The 20541-nt window shown below is 36.2% G+C and overlaps 1 protein-coding gene and 1 non-coding gene across 7 annotated transcripts in view; one reads left to right on the forward strand and one right to left on the reverse strand.

The window, feature by feature from the left end:
- The window catches only part of CPED1 (cadherin like and PC-esterase domain containing 1), a 315315-nt gene that overhangs the window by 193071 nt on the left and 101703 nt on the right, over positions 1-20541 (forward strand). The gene's annotated exons all lie outside the window — the stretch shown is intronic.
- Positions 14165-14274, reverse strand: LOC112209832 (U6 spliceosomal RNA). Its single transcript, XR_002944834.1, has one exon. It is a non-coding gene; the product is annotated as a U6 spliceosomal RNA (small nuclear RNA).

A 20541-nucleotide genomic window follows, 5' to 3' on the forward strand; every position in this document is an offset into this window, starting at 1 on the left:
ATGGTTTCCCCAGTTTGCTTGACATGCAAGTATATTCTTCAGACAGTCTGTAAGGTTTACAAGCATTTCACTCACCATCTAAGAATAAAGAATATTCCACGCAGAGGGAACAATACAAAAAATACCCTGTAACTTGAAGTTTCCAGTAGCTAAAATTTTGAAATATTTACTTATCAGTTGGTAAAGAATGACTGTCCCCAGGAAAATTAAATCATATTAGAATCTCAATTGTTTTTTGGATGGAATTAAAGATATTTGTTTGAAATACATTTCTCAAAAAATATTGCTGTGATCTGTACATAAATACGTTATTGATTTTTAAAGATGTTTAAAAAATTTATATGTCAGCAAGATACCATAAAGATTCCTCTTTAATTTTCTAAGAGATGGTCATCATTTCTTAACCAAAATGTCACCTTGACTAATATTAAAAGTTTGCAAATATTGTTGTTTGCATGAATAGATTTCTAACATTTTAGTCAACCTTTAGTAAAATTGTTAAAACCTATATCATCCATAAGTATGAGAAAGGTTCAATTATTAAGTTCCTTTTACAAATAAGAAAAATAAAACAACACAGAGTGGTTGAGTGACTTTCCACAGGTCACACACCTAGTTCCTGGCAAGGCTGGCATATTATTGTCAGATAACTCTAAATCAAGGAATATTAGATGCATATTAATTGGGCATATTGTAGTCTTACAACTTTTAATATGGTTCTGAGTTAGATATTCTTAGAGGAAACTAGTACCTGGAAATTTAAAAGTCACATTTATTCCAAAATGAACCTGGGAAACTAGGGGGACATTTGTGTCTATATCAGCTGTCACACAAGCTTACTTCCCTCATAAAACTTTTTGTGCCCCAAACCCTTCTAACATGTTGCATATTTCTGTTATTTTAGACAATAAGAATCAATAAAAACCACTATAAAAGCTATGGTAACATTAGAATATGTCAGCCCGTGCTAAATACTTCAATTCGATGAGAGCTTTTTTTTTTTTTTTTTTTTTAGTTTTAATGATGTTACATTTCCCGAAAAAAATACATATAAAATTCATAGAAATTGTGCCAGAAGAGTTAGTAGACCATGTTAAGGTATTTTTTACTGCATCAAAAACAGACTAGCTCAAATGTCCAACAATGATAGACTGGATTAAGAAAATGTGGCACATATACACCATGGAATACTATGCAGCCATAAAAAATGATGAGTTCATGTCCTTTGTAGGGACATGGATGAAACTGGAAACCATCATTCTCAGTAAACTATCGCAAGAACAAAAAACCAAACACCGCATATTCTCACTCATAGGTGGGAATTGAACAATGAGATCACATGGACAGAGGAAGGGGAATATCACACTCTGGGGACTGTGGTGGGGAGGGGGGAGGGGGGAGGGATAGCATTGGGAGATATACCTAATGCTAGATGACGAGTTAGTGGGTGCAGCGCACCAGCATGGCACATGTATACATATGTAACTAACCTGCACAATGTGCACATGTACCCTAAAACTTAAAGTATAATAATAAAAAAAAATCCTTATATTAACATTAAAAAACAAAAACAGACTAGCTCTTAGCAAAATTAAAGAAGTTCACTTAATAGAGACAGTAACTGGTAATAGTAGGAGTGACGTGGCATTTCAGCAACCTGCCTGCCTGCCTTCCTTCCTTTCATTCCTTCCCTTCCTTCCTTCTTTTCTTCCCTTTCTTTCCTTATTTCTTCCTTTCTTTCCTCCTTCTTTGCCTCCCTCTCTTCCTCCCTCCCTTTTTCTCTCCCTCCTATCCCCTTTTCATTTCTCCTTGTTATTATTTGTTCTGTGGTTATTGAATGTCATTATGTTTCTAAGGCTGAGACTTCTATTTTAACTGATGTTCAGTGTAGCTTGAAATGACATGCCACAGAGGAGTAATGCTGGTCAGATTGTAAGTTCTATAGTCAGCTACCCAGTCTGGGTTTAGATTCTAGTCCTCCGCTTGCTATTGGGATTACTTTGGGCAAGTTGCTTACCTTGTCTCTGTGATGGAGATCATACTGCCTGCTTCACTGTGTCATTGCGAACATTAATTAGATAAGACAAGCTTCTATGTAGCTTGAGGACCACTGTGCCTGGTACATGGAAGGTGTCTGAAATATTAGTTTCCTCCTTTTTTTCCTCACTCCCCTTTATGCTAGCATTTTTTTCTTCAAAAACTTATTCCTATTTATTATCGTGAGTTCCTATCTTTGTCTTTTCAAAGAAAAAAAAACTCAGTTTTGTTTCCAAAGTCTTGCAAAAATGTATGACTCATCCAAGAAACTGCAGTTATTAATAGTTAGATAATTCATAGTAATTATGTGCTGTAGAACCTACAAGCTTTCCCCAAGTGCTGAGTGCTTATCTAAACTCTTTGAGCCTAGAAATCATTAGGCTTATGACAACCCAATGGGCTTTATCCCTGAAGATGTAAAGCTTCCACTCAGCTTAGAAATTCTTTTTCACAACTGTCACCAGGAAATAAAATGACATATGGCAATAAAAATTCAAATTTTAAGTAATATTTGCTTCAAAGTTTTCAATACATTTGAAATCTAGAGTTGGTGACAGTTGTCAGCCAAGAGATATTTGTTTAATATTAACTTGAACATAGGTTTGAGAATATAAAGGACCCTTGACCTCAAAGGTATCCCAAAGAAAGAGAGGAGGACAGTATATGCTCTCAGAAATTCCACATGTCCACAGAGTATTTTAGAAGACTGACAGTCTTCTGTAAATTCCTTAAGGTACAGATTTTGTTTCCATGTTCTCTCACAGATCTAATAGACCAGGTAATAAGCAGTGGGTAAGTGGATGAATAGCTACAGAAAACTGTTCAAATAAATGTTTAGATTATGTGAAATACCTCAGATGTTAGTGGGGACTGGATATGAATAGAAGAACATAATGATATTAGTTTTCTATGTATTTTAATTTTCAGGATTTCAATTTTGCTTTCAATGCTGGTTTATAATATAAACTGAGAATAAAGCACAGAATTAGTTTAAGTTCTGGTAACTGGAAAAGTATTAGACTGTTGATGATTAAAGATTCATACAATTCACTTGGGGGTAGAGAATGACTGTTTTCCATACTTCTTTAAAAATTATTTCTTCACTTTGCAAGGCTGAGGCGGGCAGATTACTTCAGGCCAGGAATTCAAGACCAGCCTGGCCAACATAGTGAAACCCTGTTTCTACTGAAAATACAAAAATTAGCCAGCCATGGTGGCACATGCCTGTAATCCCAGCTACTCAGGAGGCTGAGGCAGGAGAATTGCTTGAACCCAGGGGACGGAGGTTGCAGTGAGCCAATATTCGCGCCACTGCACTGCAGCCTGGGTGACAGAGCGAGACTCTGTCTCAAAAAAAAAAAAAAATGTATTTTGTGTGATTCTTTTCTTTCAAAAGGAAGGAAGCAGAACCACAGTTGTATTTTTTAAGTGGATGTGGGAGTTTTGATTTAGCCATTTTTTTTCTACTATTTAAGTGATTCCTCTAATAAAAAGGGGAAAAGAGTGTCTTAAGTTGCTGAAAAATCTGAGGGCAAACCAACAGTTTTTGTGAACAGTTACAATAGTAATGTAGTTGAGATTTTTGTTTCATTTCAGATAAATGAGAAATAAAAAATATTGCTACTTTAATTTAACCCTAAAGCTGCTTTTAATTATTTCTGAGTTTCACCACACCTATCAAAAGCCATGTAGTGTTTAATCTTTCTTGCTAAACTTTAGAAGGAACCCATTTTTCCTCTTAAGAAATTTTACATTTTATTTCCTACAGAAAACTAGTGAGTGAGTTTTCTATTTCTTCCAACTTTAACAGTATTAAAGATAATTCTGACTATTTTCTGAGTTATACTCTGTGTACACTTAACAATTGCCTTAATCAAATTCTGGCAATAAAAATAGAGTAAGAACTGGAGGTGAGTGAACAAAAAAATTCATTGTAAAATAGATGCAGAAGTGTGCTTAGTTCTCACTGATGGAAAATTAATGAGAAAATAGTAGAATAAATAGGTTACTTTTGCTCTTTAAAACAATTAAGTGTCTTTAACAAGGTAAACTTGATCAAACCTAGAGAAGGGAACAATATTCAATATTGGATTGACTATATACTTGAAAGCATAAAAATAATTGTTGCTATGTCTGGAACCATTTAATTCCTATGGTTAAATGGAGAGTGAAGCAGACACAGTGATTTCTTTATGAAGAGACTAACCTCACTCTTTTCTATGGTTAAAATCACACACCAGCTTTCAGCAAAACCTTTCAGACATGGATGCTGTTTATCATAAATGAGCTCACAATGGGAGCAAGCAGATGTATGGCTCAGTACTATCCTATCACCACTCCTGAGACCCAAAGCAGAATCAAATTCTCCAGGTTAATAGCATCAGTTCTGTGTGTGAAGAACAGTATAAGGTTCTTGGAAATTTTTAAGTGGCACAGACAAATATAAATATTCACTAGACTGAAATTATAGCAAATGATGTATCTCTATACAGAGATGGCAAAAGATGCAATAAACAGTCCACTCACTTATTCTTTAGTAAATATACCTATATATTTCATAAATGACTATGACAAATAGCATAGAAAGACATTCATTGTAGAATTATTTTAAAGTATCTATTTTTACCCCAAACAAGTTTAAATTTTAATTCTAAAATCTCTATTAAATCACAGGAGATAGGATAAATAAATGCACAATATACAAAACTTGATGCCTATAAGGCATCAAAAATTGTTGTTTTATTAGTAATAATTAAGGACATAATTTTAAGCTGTGGAATCAATAAGTAATTCTGGAGGTTTTAGTATAAAGTGGATGGAGAAAGATAATGTTAAACATGACTGCTTTCTGCCTTCATTCCCCATCTCTACAAAGCACTATAATTCGGGAATGCAAAACTCAGCAAGCAACTACACTCCGTGAACGTAGGCAAACTTTGCATCTACTGGGGGTTCTTAGGAATGAATTGCTACTGCAGATATGAGTCCAATGATCACAGTTTCCTAATGGATTTTTAGATGCACAGCATGCTGCTGCTAACTGCGATTCTCTGCTTAAACAATCCATAAGTCTCATTCCAGTGAGAAGAAAGGAAGCAATGTGCTGGGAAAATTTCAGTGGTCAGGTTGTAATCTGACACGGGCATTTTAAATGTTTTGCAAACAACTGATTAGTCATATATCGTGTTTTAAAGTATTGAGAGTTACATCCAACAAACTGGATGTAACACTATTATAATAATTTTTTTCCCACTGGCCATTCTTGCATAAAGACATTTAAAAAATGGACTAAGAAAAAAGGTATTTAGTTTTATCTGCTTTAATTGGCTTCTCTTCCCAAAACTATTCTGTATCCAAGACCTTGTTATTCATACTTTTGAGCAGATAGGGAGACAAAATTTGCAAATCTCGTCCATACTTTTATCACAGCCCTTTATTCCTTCTCTGTCTTTGGTAAAATATGTTTCAAATTTTACTTCAATACTTGCAAATTACCTAAACATTGTATGCATGGGAATTTATAGAAAGCTGCTTTCTCCATAACTTTAAAATTTTATTAAATAATATTTGAATGTTGTGTGTGGGACACTAGCACTTATCTGTTATTATAAAATGAGTCCTCATAGCTCTATTTGAAATTCCCGATATTTTATGCATCTATGAAAAAGCTGCCCTTGGGCCAATATACTTTTTTAATTTCCTGGTGCCTAGAAAGCTGAACACCAGCATAATACATATTCCTTACAAGATTTCCAACATATAGGGCACTATACACACATCTACCAAGATTATCAAAATCAAATATCAAATGTTATAGATACCTGCAGTTTATTGAAGAAAGTCTTTTGTGAGACCCTAAAAAATAAAAAAATTATGTATCCTGTAAATTTGCTTTAAATATTTTTATCTTAAAATTATCTTACACGCTTAGCAGTCTAGTGGTTCTGGTTTCGTCAAGCAATCAATAGCTGGATTTCTTACCCAACATTTCAAGCTGGTTAAATTTATCTTGTCTTTTCTAGAGGAGAAAAAAAATTCTTGACCCAGTTTCTCAAGAGGGTCAAAATCCAGGATATTTGTTTAAACATATATCCATTGTGCTGGGTCATCGTACTTCAGAAGAGTCTGCACATTAGTGTGGTCTACTCTGATACTTCCTGCTTCCCTGCAGCATAGGCTATAAACTGGCCAAACCTGGGCCTGCCCCTGGGCTCTGGAGCACATTCATTCATTCTAGATGCAATTTTCTGGGGTACAGTGGGTACCCACAAGAATATAAAGGTCATCAAAGTAGACATGATTTTTCTCTCCTGCTCTTGTGGAGTTTATAATATATTTTATGATCTAGACATTAAATAAGGATCCAAAATAATATAATAATTACAGATTATGCTAAGTGCTGTAAATGAAAAGAGCAGGCTGCTATAATGGACAATGGTAAGGAGCCCAGTAGGTCGGTAGGATTGTCAGAGGACATCTCACTGTGAAGGGTATATTTCAACCAAGAGGAAGCCAGTTTTGAGAAAGGCTGCAGTAAGAAAATCCCAAGTATAGAAAACTGCTGTTTCAAAGGTTTGTGGCAAGAAAGAGCTTAGCACTTTTGAAAACAAAAACAAAAACGAAACAGAAAGACCAGTGTGGTAAGCGTGGTTGAATAAGGGAGAGGGTGATATATGAAGAGGATGGACAGGTAGATGGGGACAGATCACATGTGCTTTGTAGGTGATGGCAGGAGTGTTAGGTTTTGTGTTCATTGGATCTAAGGGCACCTCAGCCTCATAATCTCCAAAATTAAACTTGTGATCTTGTCTGCATCAAGCAGTTTAGCCAAGAGCAGTAAACACTCAAGAGCAGTAAACACTCTAGGTCTTTCAAACAGCTTTAATTTAACAGAGTAAATTACTTGCAGGTTATAGAAGAGTTGAGAAGCAAAACAAAGTATAGTTTTGCAACCCAGAATTATAAAATCTCTACTAACCAGCAGGGACAAAGATGAGCTGGCTTTTCAGGCCCTGTTGCCCGCTCACCCCATTTTACAATGTGGCCATAAAGTTGGAAAACATAGACTTTATTTTATTTTACAGATGATGCAACTAGACATTATGTGCCTCTTGATATGATGCAATGAGGAAGTTCACAGGACTTCCTAAATAAATGTAATGTTCATGTTTTTTTAGGCTCATGATTCAAACAAACCAATTGTTTAAAAACATAAACAATAAGAGTAATTTAAACACTGGATACTTGCTTCTATTAAGTAACTATTAATTTTTTCTAAATTTGATTGATATTTTAGTTATATAAAATAGTGTTTGTCTTTTAGAAATATATATCAAAGCATTTATAGATGAAATGATACAATGTCTGGTAATGACTTTACAATAACCCAGTGAGAAGAAATCAGGGAGTAGAAGTTTAGATAAAATACGATTGACCGTATGTTGATAATTGTTGAATATGGATGTTCAATCCAAATTTATTATTTTTTTATTCTATGGGTACATAGTAGATATATATATATATATATATATATATGGAGTACATGAGATGTTTTGATATAGGCATGCAATGTGAAATAAGCACATGATAGAGAATGGGGTATCTGTCCCTTCAAGCATTTATCCTTTGCATCACAAACAACAAAATTACACTCTTTATTTTAAAATGTACAATTCAGTTATTGTTTACTGTAGTCAGTTAATCTAAATTTAATCTTGTTTTGTTTGAACTTTTCTACAAATAAAACATTAAAAATAAATACATTAGTGGGAATGAATGACACATCCTAGAGAGAGATTGTGAGGAGAAAAACTAAAAGATTCCAAAACTCAGCCTTGAGGATCATAACATTTAGAGATGGGGAAAGGGGAGAATCAGAAAAGGAAACTTAAATGGAGGGATAAGGACAAAGAGAGAAAATCAGGAGAGTGTGGCATGGCAAAGCCAAGAAGGAATGGGAGTAGTGGTAAAATATGGGAATGTAGCTGAGAAATAGAGTTAAGATGGGGACAGAAAAATCCTTCTCATCTCAAGTGTGATTGAGGCTCAGATACGCCATTATGTCATTGGCAAGAAGGTGTAGAGAGAAGAGAAGACTAGGATCTAAGCTTGGGTGAGGGAGGTAATGCTCCTTGCACATGAGTATTAGACTCTGCCAGGTTTACTACCAAAGAAAATTGAGGCAAAGCCTGGGCAACAGTAACCTTGCTTCTCATTTGTCGTCATCCTTTGTCTGATTATCTCAGAAGCTGCTAACTACCAGAGTAGTGACTATGCCTTATAGCAGGATCTGGGCATTTCTGGGCCCTTCAGACATATTATCACATAATGGTGTTCCATTCTACCTTTACTTCCGACATTTTCCTTGCTCCAAGATAGCTTTCTTCATTTATGAAGATGAAGGATACTTTGAAGCCAGTATGAAAAAGTCCTGTAAAATCAATGAAGGTGTATTAATCCATTCTCACACTGCTATAAAGAACTACCTGAAACTGGGTAATCTATGAAAAAAAGAGGTTTAATTGACTGACAGTTCTGCAGGCTGTACAGGAAACACGGCTGGAAAGCCTAAACGTACTTACAATCATGGCAGAAGGAGAAGGGAAAGCAAGCACATCTTCACATGGCAACAGGAGAGAGAAAGAGTGAAGGAGGAAGTGCCACACATCAGTTCTCATGAGAACCCACTATCATGAGAACAGCAAGGGGGAAATCCACCCCCATGATACACTCCCCTCCCACCAGGTCACCAGGTCCCTCCCCCAACACTGGGTATTACAATTCAACATGAGATTTGGGTGGGGACACAGAGCCAAACCATATCAGAAGGTTTGTTAGAAAAATTAATTTAACCATGATGCCTCTCAATTTATGAAAAATAATGAGTTTGCCCATAGGTGATTTTTAAAGTCACCACAATTTTTGGAAAAGAAATGAAAGTGTTCTAGCCATATTCTTATTCTACTTTCTTATGAGGTTTTTTATATATATATAAAATTTGTATTTATTGCCTATTTTATCATCTTAACTCTGCATCCATTTAGGAAATAGATACAAAGATTTATTTATTCATTCAACAGATATAAATACTTGCAACAAATATTTCCTGAGTGCCTACTGAGCATCAGGTACTATTATAGACACTAGGCAACAACAGTGAACAAGAACTAGGCAGTAAACAAAAAGAGACAAAAATCTCTGCTTTTGTGAAATTTACATTAGGGTTGAAGAAACAGTTAAAGAATTTTAACAAGTAAATATATAATAGGCCACATAATGATAAGTGCTCTGAAGAAAAATTAAACAAGATAAAAAGTCAGAGAATGAGAAGGGACACTATTGTAATAGTGATGAGAGAAGCCCATTTGATGAGGTGACATTTGTGCAGAGACCTGAATGAAATGAGAAGAGAAGCCTTTCAGCTATCTGGTACAGGCACATCCTAAGCAGAACAACAGTGAGTGCAAAAGCCCTGGGGTGTGCACATGCTGGTGATTTGAGAAACAGTGAGTAGAGCGGGGAGGTTGCAGTGAGCCGAGATCGCGCCACTGTACTCCAGCCTGGGTGACAGAGCGAGACTCTGTATCAAAAAAAAAAAAAGACTAGATTTTATTGGACAGGGGTCAGAAGGACAGGGTGATTTTGAGAACAGGCATGGCATAATCCGATTTAGTTTTTAAAAAGATATGTCTGAATATTTTAAGGTGGATAAGACCAAGATTTTCTCACTTCCAGACCTGTGTGTTCCAGACATTAAACTGCCCCTAATCCCAAATATTATTTTCAGGAACTAATTTCAATTCTAACTTTAGTAAAATTAGAGAGGCAATGTTTTCCTAGACTCAGGAAAACTAGAAAATAAAGAAAGAAATAATTTTTAAGAAAATACTTTTATCTACTTTTATTTTCCAGTATCAGAGAAATATATATCCTTTTTTGACCATCAAAAACTTCTCTTTCAAATAATACAGTCTCTCAAACTGAAGAAATGAAAGCAGCTCTGGATTATTCTACCACATTTAGCAAACATATAAAATCTGAAACCTGAATGTGATGACAGGATTTTATTAAATCCTAGTGAAGTCATCTAAGTTAAGTTACAAATTATTTTACAAAAGTCGCACGCATACAAATCAGATTTTCCCCATCCCAGAGTCAGTGCTGAGTTTTAAAGCCTGTCTGGCCAGTCTTGGCTGTTATAGTATTGTTCCCTTAGCCTATAAATGCCAAGGTTACTTGGAGGTAAAGGCCATGTGGTTATAGCAAAATAGAGAATTAATGGAATGAGGAAAATGTTCCAAAATATTAGAGGATAGGTGCTTGGGGGAAAAAAGTAAAAGAACTGTTTGATTCATGCTTTTTGCCACCTTTTAGAATATAAACCGCAATCCAAACTCTTCGAAAAACACTGAGCATAGAAAAGGGCAACGTTTTTAGAGTTTAACAAATAGTTTGCAGATTTATAGGGAAATTCATGCCCTGGTGAGCAAAGGATACCATAAGCCTACACCCTGCAGTCTGCAATTAAGCATATTAGAGGAGGCTTCTTGGAGGAAGTGACATCTGAGATGATTTCGAAGGACCAGTACAAGACAGGCTGAGGAGAAGAATATTATTTTTGCTAGGGAGGCCTTTGAATTGAAACTTGGGGTTCTTTCTATGGCTGTTGAAATAAGAATACAACAGCACAATTATGTACAAGCTGCGTTCATTTTTTATTCTCTCCATCAGTTCTCCAGATCCTTCTGGGGTGGTGGAATGCCTGTGGCTTTCGGACTAGTGTGGCAAAACGGAAAAGTTCTAATTCACTCAAATTTGGGTGGTTATTGGTTGCATGCCTCTGTGGTTCTTTTTCATAGTTTTGGGTCCAGAACTCTGAGAGGTATATCAGTTTCAGACCTTGATCAAAATGTATTTTTAATTGGTGAGCTCATCACAAAAATTGAGAAAGATGGTAGAAAGAAAAAAAGGAAATGCTATTATTTGAACAATTCAGTTTTTGAACTTTCCTTCAACGTTATTTCCCTGGCTTACCAACAAACTGGCACTGCAGTTAGGTCCACAATAAATATTTCATTTTAATCAAAGTGTTGTTGGATCTCTTGTCTAGGTGGCAGGAAACCAAAACACTTCCTTGACGATAAGTGATATAAGTAGACCTTAAAAATACATTGAAAATATCTTGTGCAGTGATCCCATTTCTGGCATTATGAGTAAATTAGAGACCCAGAAGCAGAAAGTAATGAAATTGGAGAGGGGAAATCTGTGAAGCTTTGCCATTATATTTGAATCTGCAACTATTAACTACCATGTCCACTGGCCATTTCCTAAATATAATTGGCTCTTTCTTGGGTCATCTTATTCTTTCACCATTTCCCCTCATCCTTTCCTACAAGTCATGTATGCATATAGAGTTCGGGTATCCCTAATCTGGAAATCCAAGATCTGAACTGCTACAAAATTCAAAACTTTTTGAGTACTGACATGAGGTTCAAAAGAATGCTCATTGGAGCGTTTTGGTTTTCAGATTCTTGGATTAGGGCTGCTCAACTGGTAAATATTTACTGCAGATATTCTGAAATCTAAAAACATCTGAAATCCAAAACACTTCTGGTTCCAAATATTTTGGAAGAAATATACAACCTATAGGATGGATGATATGCATGAGTGTACATGCTGCTTTGGGTCTGTGCTCTCTAGAATCAAGCAGGATATCCCTCGAGTACCAGAGCTAACCTTAAGTTATTCTTTGTACCCGACACATAGCTTAATATGGTGAACAAAATGTTTGGCACATTATGTTCAAACTTAAGTAACTGCAGGTCAGGCTTTGAGGGGTAAAGCAGACCAATAGTTATTTAGAAGTCAAGAGAATACACAAAGAATGAAAGGATAGAGAAAATTTCCAGAGAAAAGTATCTTTTATTCATTTCCTCACTTGAATACAAAACACATACTGTAAAATAAATAATAAATATTCACACCCGATGACAAAGAGAAGACTTATATCAAAATTTTAAGACAGACAAAATAGATATGATTTTTATGTTTTCTGTTGAGGAGAAGCAGAGTACTTCCCCACTGACTTTCTGACAATTTGTCATCAGGATCAACCATGTATTTTCTGGGAACTTGATCAAGTAAAATCATTCTGGGACACCAAAGTGCTTTCAAAACCTAGATCAGGTTTCCTTTTGGATCGGGGATCTGACCAAGAGCATATAGAACTCTTAAGATGGATTAACTTTTACTCTGTTCTTCTGATCTGTTTCATTTATCATGTAATAAGTTGACAAAGGGACTGAAATACGCAGAGACATGGAATTTTGGGGTTACCCAGAAAAACCTCCGCTGACTCAGTCAAATTTGTGGTTTATATCTTAGCCATTGCTATGGTTAATTTCTATTTGTTTTTACAATGCATATGAACAAATGTTTGATGAAAAAATTAAAAGAGAAGAAACCAAAAGTGAAATGTGAGCGCTGTTAGACTGGCCAACATTTATTAAAGATACCAAGCTAAATGATGGAAAATTTGAACAATCTGGGTTACTTTAGTTGAAAAAATAAACCATTTATAGTACCCTAATACCTTTTAGGCTTGTTTGGTAGATATAAAAGTTTTGCTTTCTTTTGTGTCAAAGTTCCTATTGGGTCGCTTCAACTAATAAAATCAAAATCACATTAATTCAATTTCTTCTTTAATTGCTTCTTCTCATGGATCATCTGAAAATTTCAGCAATGGCGTGGTATGCTCCAAGATTCTAAAGAGTGGGCCAGAAGCAAATGAAGGGCAGAGGAAAAGTAGGAAAATAGAGAGAAGTTGCCATTTCTGAGCAACTACTATGTGTTAGTAGGTGCAGAGCCTTTCAATAACCCCACTATGTAAGTGTTGTTAACTCTACAGAGGAGGAACTTGAAGTTTTAAAAGGCTAGTAACTTGCCCAGGGTTAGTTGTAGTTAAGATTTAATCCTATTTCTGATTTATGTCAAATTTCTACTACTTTATATCTCCTATAAAACTCAGGTGTAAGATTAAGACATGCCTAATAGAAAATCTCAGAAATAAATCAGAAGTATTTTCTTATATGTATATAATGAAGTAAGAGTTAGAAATTAATATCTGTGGACTTCATTTATCTGTACAGTCATGGCCTCTATTAACATGGATGAGCAAGCTCTCTCTCTCTCTCTCTCTCTCTCTCTATATATATATATATATATATATATATATATATTTTTTTTTTGAGACAGAATCTTGCTCTGTTGCCCAGGCTATAGTGCAGTGGTCTATCTCGGCTTAATGCAACCTCTGCCTCCCGGGTTCAAGCAATTCTCCTGCCTCAGCCTCCCAAGTAGCTTGGACTACAGGTGCCTGCCACCATGCCCAGCTAATTTTTGTATTTATTTTAGTAGAGACAGGGTTTCACCATGTTGGCCAGGCTGGTCTTGAACTCCTGACCTCAGGTGATCCACCTGCCTTGGCCTCCCAAAGTGCTGGGATTACTAGCACAAGCCACTGTACCCGGCCTATAATATATTTTGAAATGATAGCAGTAGAAACTGTTCATGGCACTACCTGGATAATGCTGATTAAATATAATTTAATTAAAATGGACTGAAGTATAGATTTATTTTACCATTTTTTTCAGGTGATTGAAGCAGAGCATATATGATCTCCACATATCAAGACTAACTGATGATTATTTCATTTACCAGCTGTATGGTTTGGGGTTTTGGTTTTTCTGTTAAATCTGTCAAGCTTTAAAGCTCAGTATGTGTCATTGCTTATTTAAAAATGTAATATGATGTGAAGGATAGAAATGAATTCAAATGTGTGTATTGGGACTTTCTAATGTCTCGTAAAATAAGTTTTTAATTTTTATAAATTCATTAGAACTAAAATGATCTGTTTTTAAAAACATCCCTTTCTCTCATTAGTTGTTTGTTTTTTGTTTTTCTGTTTTGAGACATGGGCTCACTCCATTGCCCAGGATGGAGTGCAGTGGTGCTTTCACCATTCACTGCAGCCTCGGCCTTCAGGGCTCCGGTGATCCTCTTGCCTCAGCCTCCTGAGAAGCTGGGACTACAGGCTTGTTCCACCATGCCAGGCTAAATTTTCTGTTTTAAAAATATGGAACGCTTCGTGAATTTGTTGCATGTCATCCTTACACAGGGGCCATGTTAATCTTCTCTGTATCATTCCAATTTTAGTATATGTGTTGGTGAAGTGAGCACCATTAGTTTTTAATATTATGATTTTCTTGCTTAGTATACTACAGTGTATAAAGTACCATACTAAAGTCTCCTGTTTTATTTGTCCATGAATTCTTTCAAAATAGGAGATACAAATAGAAACATGTAAGACCCCAGACTTTTAATAGACATGATGAAATATCTACACAGGTATCTGTAATACTAACCCAGGAAATCTTTGTGTAGAGTTAACAGCTTGATTTTGAAGAAACATAAGATAATTTTAAAATATTTTTGCTTTATTCTTTCCATAGTTTAATTACTATCATTTTAAATCACCTTTCATTATATGAAAACACATATTGAAACAAAGAACTGCTCATTTTCTAGTGTTTACAGATACATCACATAATGTTGATAACTCCAGCAAAAATTTAATTTTAGAAATCTGATCATTTTAAGTCAAAGGAGAAGTACATCTAACACAGTTATGCTAGGTGGAGAATATGAAGTACTGCTTTAAATGTTTGCTCTGGAACCAAATGTAGAAAAGTTTAGATGAGTCATGGACCAATCATTACTAAATTCACCTCAAGGATATTTTAACTCTTCTCTACTTGGTAATAACCACTAAGGGAATAGGGAAATTTACACACATATCTAAGAAATATGAAGGACTTCCAGACAGTTATGCATTTTGAAGAAAACATTTATCTTCAGTGTAAAAACATTCAATAGTTAATTTTTCTTTCAAAAACACAACTTGCTGCTTATTACCGGTATCTTGACTTCTAACAAAACCTCCAGCTTTGTTGGTGTTTGGTGTGAATGTGTGTTCCTATGAGTGTGCTGTAAATTGGCCTTGGAGAAATAGGGGTTTTCTTGAATCCAGGAAGCCTTGCTGTGTTGTTTGGCTGTTAGTTGGTGCCTTGACTATAACACATAAAGGGACTATGTGGCTTAGGTTGCCGCTTTCCTAGAAGGCGGGGGGGAGATGGTGTTTAGTGGGTCTGCTGCTTGAGTAGGCCAAAGAAAACCTTGTTGTAAGTAGCGCCTCAGGGTGGAATACATTCTTTGCCAAGCATGTCATTCAGTTTTCAGAAATAATTTAGCTGCTTTGGGATGTGGAGAGCAGGAAGGAATTTTGCTATTGGCTGCTGGAATAGTCCTGGTGAATAAAATGGTGGGGAGAAGATTGCTGAGAACAATCTGCTGCTGGGAGCTGGGGGGAATTGAAACTTCAGTCTGCTCAGTTGGCACTAGCTGTATGCAGTCTGTTGTGGGCCCTATGAGAAAGCTACCTGCAGGCTGCTACTCAGTAAGCAAACAGCCTCCATTGTACCTTCTGACTGCTTGCAACTGTCAGGCAAATGCTTAATCAGCAGCTTTTGAAAAAGAGCATGATTAATAAACCCATAAAACTCTCTTCTCTGATTAAAGCAGCAACTGTGTGGCAAAATCTATTAGAGCTTAGTTAGAGACCATTATAGTAGAGAAAATAAATTATTAAAGGGCAGATTTGTAGGCACTCTAGGAAAACAGATTTGGCTGGACTTAGTCCTGTCTCCCAGCTGTGAGAATTAAATAGGAGTCTGGGGACATGTAAAATTTAGTGCAGGACATACTTATAAGACAGCAGGGAAAATGCTATGACTGAAAGGCAGCAGCTCTCTTATAAATGCACATTGATTTTCAAAGGCTGAAGAGTGTTTCTTCAGTTCCCCGTGCTACCGTACGCTGACAGAGAATAGATGAGACCGAATTTTAGATCACACTAAAGTTTCTTTTTTTTTTCAGCTTTATTTTTAAACCTTTTCCCACAAGTCTAGCTCATTAGAGCAAGAGAACTTTAATGAAATAATGGGCACAAAGTCAATCTGGAAAGTTAAAAAACACCATTTGGTTGCCATTACTGGACTGAACTCAACTTTTGTTTTGTGTACGTTTATTAAAGTTAAGGATATCAAATATAAATGTTGATCAATGTTTGCTTCTCCAGAATTGCACACTAAAATAATGTACTTTCATAAAGTAGCTAATCCACAAGTTTCCAGTTCGTAGAGCTTTGTTTTTACTTTCATTATTCCTTAAAAATAATCTTTTTTTTTTTTTTTTCTTCTAGAGAGGACCCAATAAGTCCTGGTACTATTAAGAGAGCATTCTTAAAGCAGGTTTTAAAAGTAATAGCAAATTAGTGCATTGACTCTCACTTTAAAATGTATTACTTTATGCTCATTTACTTACTGCTTTACTCTATAAATGTTTGTTGATCATGAGCAATACATGAGATCACATGAAAGTACTGCCAGGGATAAAAAAATAACAACAGTACCACTAATACCTTTACTATGACTGCTGCTATGGATAACACCAAATTACTTACAAAGGGCCAACTATACATCAAGCACTGTTCTCAGCACTTTACAGAAACTCATTTATTCCCCACAAAAGCCTTTAGAAGTAAGTCCTATGATTATCCTTCTTTTCATACTTGAGGAAACTAAGGCACAGGGAGGTTAAGTAATGCCCCATGTTAAACAGCTAGTAATGGGCAAAGCTAGGATTTGATTTAGGCAGAATAATTGCTACAGTCGAGTGTGTGTATATGGGTGTGTTTGTGTGTGTGTGTGTGCATGCGCATGTATGTGCTTAATAGAGGTAACAGTAGAAGAATTCTTAGAAAAATGCTGAGGGCAGAGACTGTAGAATTCTAGCTATTGAGAGAGCCGTGGAACTGACTTGAACCATGAACTTTGAGTAGGAGCTCGATGTGCAGAGATGGAAGCTGAGCCTGGCAGCACAAGAGTAGCAAAGCAAGCTGTCCAAATTGCCTCATCTGTGGAGTATACAAAGTTGATTATGGACGGTAAGGCCAAGCTAGTAGATGAAACCAAATTGTAAACCGAAGAATCAGACTAGTAAGTGTGGCTTTTGTTTAATGCCAATGGTAAATCGTTGATTTTTAAAAATATTGGGGAGATATGTTCAGAAATGTGTTTCAAAGTTTAAGTCTAATAACAATGTGTGGTTAGATTGCAATAGAGAAAGACTGATGTGTTTAGAACAAGATTACAATAAAAAGTCAGAAAATAGTGTTGGGGGTAGCAGTTATTACGCGAAAGACAAGGTGGTGTCAGCAGAGTTTATTGTTTAGGAAAAAAATCACTCAGTACCTTATACCTTGGCATTTATAAACCAGACAATCTCAAAAAATGTTATTGAACCAAACTGACAAAATAAGAAGGCTTTTTTATTCAAATATAAGCTTCTGAGTGTCATGAGCACACATCTTTTTTGATGCCTTTTTATAGCTTCTTAGATAAAAGCTCATTTTTATGGTTACATTCGGTATGGTTTCTTGTGCACATGCTATGCTTCTGTGTGAAAGATGAGTAAATCAGATCCATTTTCATTGCAGTTTTCCTCAGATGGCAAGTGTGAGTGGAGCAAGCACACTTTTGCCTGATTGGAAGCACCTGCAGTTTATTTGCCATGGGGTTGTTCCCTGTGTTTTTGCCCGGACTCATACTTTACAGAGTGCTGCCCAATCCTGCTTATTTTCCTCTCACTGCAACTTTCATATCAGCTGCCATTGGGGTTGTCTTCTTACTACTCTCTGAAATTCACTACGCCAGAGCCTTCTCTGCAGCTCATGTGAAATGCAGCCAACTCAAAGCCGTTCATGTAGCTGTAGATTCAGGTGGTTACAAGATACCACGTGCTGGCATAATGATTTCACAGATATGGCATGACTTATCAAAGCATATGATTCTATTTTAAGTTTCATTCCTATTGGTAAGTGAATACACTGTCTCTATCAGTTATTTCTGAGCCTGTTACATGGACCTTCAAATCTGGGAAGATTCCCTCTGAAGCAGATGTGATAATAGTAGTGATTTTGACTTCTGCTTTTTTCCCCTGCCCACCAACGAGTGGTATTTTAGGTCATTAGAAACAATGATGATGCCTTTGGCAAATTAGATTTGATGCCAGGGAATAACTCTACAGTCTATGAGTGCCCAAAACTATTGAAATTCACAGAAATGGCAGCGGAATGATTGCTTTGAAATAGGAATTACAAGTACTCTTTAGCATTTGTAATCGGGGAGCTAAGAAGAACATAACAAGGGGTCTTAGATCATCAGTAGAAGCACAGCATTACCAAGTGTGATTCTCTATGATTTATAGGCTGAAGTAGTGAATGGACAGTAGGGACAGTCCACACATGGGGTATAATAATGAGTAAGAGTGTGAACACCTTGGAGAATTAGATTCAACTCACTGGCTTTCCCAACCATAATAATTTAGTCAACAATGTTGAAAATATTTTCATTGGGTATATGGTCTTTCTGTGTGCTATAGGAAAATACAAATATAGGGCTGAGCGCAGTGGCTCACACCTGTAATCCCAGCACGTTGGGAGGCAGAGGTGGGCAGATCACGAGGTCAAGAGATCTAGACCATCCTGGCCAGCATGGTGAAACCTGTCTCTAGTAAGAATACAAAAATTAGCTGGGGGTGGTGGTGCACACCTGTAGTCCCAGCTACTCAGAAGACTGAGGTGAGGGAATCGCTTGAATCTGGGAGCTAGAGGTTGCAGTGATCCGAGATCATGCCACTGCACTCCAGCATGGCAACAGAGTGAGACTACATCAAAAAAAAAAAAGAAAGAAAGAAAGAAAGAAAAGAAAAATACAAATATAGAAAATAGTTTCTATTTTCTAAGGCAGTGTCAGCCAGTGGAAAGATAATGTGAACCACATACGTAATTTTAAATTTTCCTGTAGCCACATTTTTAAAAAAAGTAAAGAGGTGAAGTTAATTTAAATAACATGTTATTGGACCAAATATATCCAAAATATTATGTTTCAATATATAATCAATATAAAAATTACTAGTGAGAGAGTTCACATTCTTTTTTTATATTGTCTTCTGAATCTGGTGTGTATTTTATACTTACAGTGCATCTCATCTGAGACTAGCTGTGTTTCAAGTGCTCAGTAGGTTACATGTGGCTCATTACTACCATATTGGGCAGCACAATTCTGGGTATTTAAAAAGCCAGCTGGTATAAAAGGTTTTATATGATGATAAACATGCATACATGTAAGATGTTCATAACATTATCATATTCATCATTTAATGAATCAATTAGGGCAATGTTTCCAAGAGTGTGGCCTGAGAAACATCACTTTTCCTATAAGGTATTATGTAAAAAGTGGTGTGCAAGGATATAAAATCAGAAAATTCTGGGTTAAAGAAATTTTCTCCAGCCTCTCTGCTGGTGAAAACCTCAGGTGTGTCAATGCATACTGTGGATTTCCAAGAGAATGGGTATACATTTCCTCTTCTTAATTGGTCGTGAAATTGTTTTTTCACAGAGCATCTCTTGGGCCTAGTGTTACAAGGAATATACTGTGGAAAATGCTGATTTAAGCCTCAAATAAGTGATGTAGGAATTTGGAAATTGGAAAAAGGCAAAATGGAGGGGTTCTGGGAGCCTTTTTGGAAATGTGGGTGTACCTTCAGTTAATTCTTCTCAAGTGTGTACAGCAGAACTTATTACAATATTTGGCTTACTGTGCACTTGGCTGTCTCCCCACAAATTTTAAAGTTTTTTAAAAAAGAAAGAGTCTTACTTACATTTTTATCCCACATTGGACCAGGCACAATTATCAGCAAATATTTGTTGAATTGAATGAAACAGAAAGTTCGATACAGACCAGTGCAAAGTGGGGAACCTAAAGAGAAACAAACTTCTCTAGCCCAAGAAGAGAAACAAATCACACCAAGAAGTTAAGATCAATGAGGAAATGACAATGAGAGCAATAGTGTCATTGTAGCAGCAAAGGGTCTCTCAGACATTCAACCTGAGAGTCATTCACAGGAGAATATCCACATTAAAGGCAAATCAAAAGAGGATAGAGCAGTGAAGAGAAGGTTAGATAGGGCAAGGCAGAGAATCACGTGTTGAAAGCTAATAAAAACCTCCCTTCACTGTAACATGTGTGGGTGTTTCTGCCTTTAATAGAGCAATCTCTAGGTTTTTCAGAAAATCGGATCTGAGATACAAGGTAGGAGGAGGTGCACATCATATGGGAAGGTCAAGAACCAGAGCTTAGGGAACAAACTCTAGAAAATGTACTTTTCTATCGAGACACCCCAAGAAAGACAAAGTTATAGAAATAAATTATTATCAAGACCAGCCTGGTCAACATGGTAACACCCCGCTCTACCAAAAATACAAAAACTAGCCTGGCTTGGTGGCACACACCTATAATTGCAGCTACTTACGAGGCTGAGGTAGGA

Source organism: Pan troglodytes, chromosome 6 (assembly GCF_028858775.2).
Source record: "Pan troglodytes isolate AG18354 chromosome 6, NHGRI_mPanTro3-v2.0_pri, whole genome shotgun sequence".
NCBI classification, from domain to species: Eukaryota; Metazoa; Chordata; class Mammalia; order Primates; family Hominidae; genus Pan; species Pan troglodytes.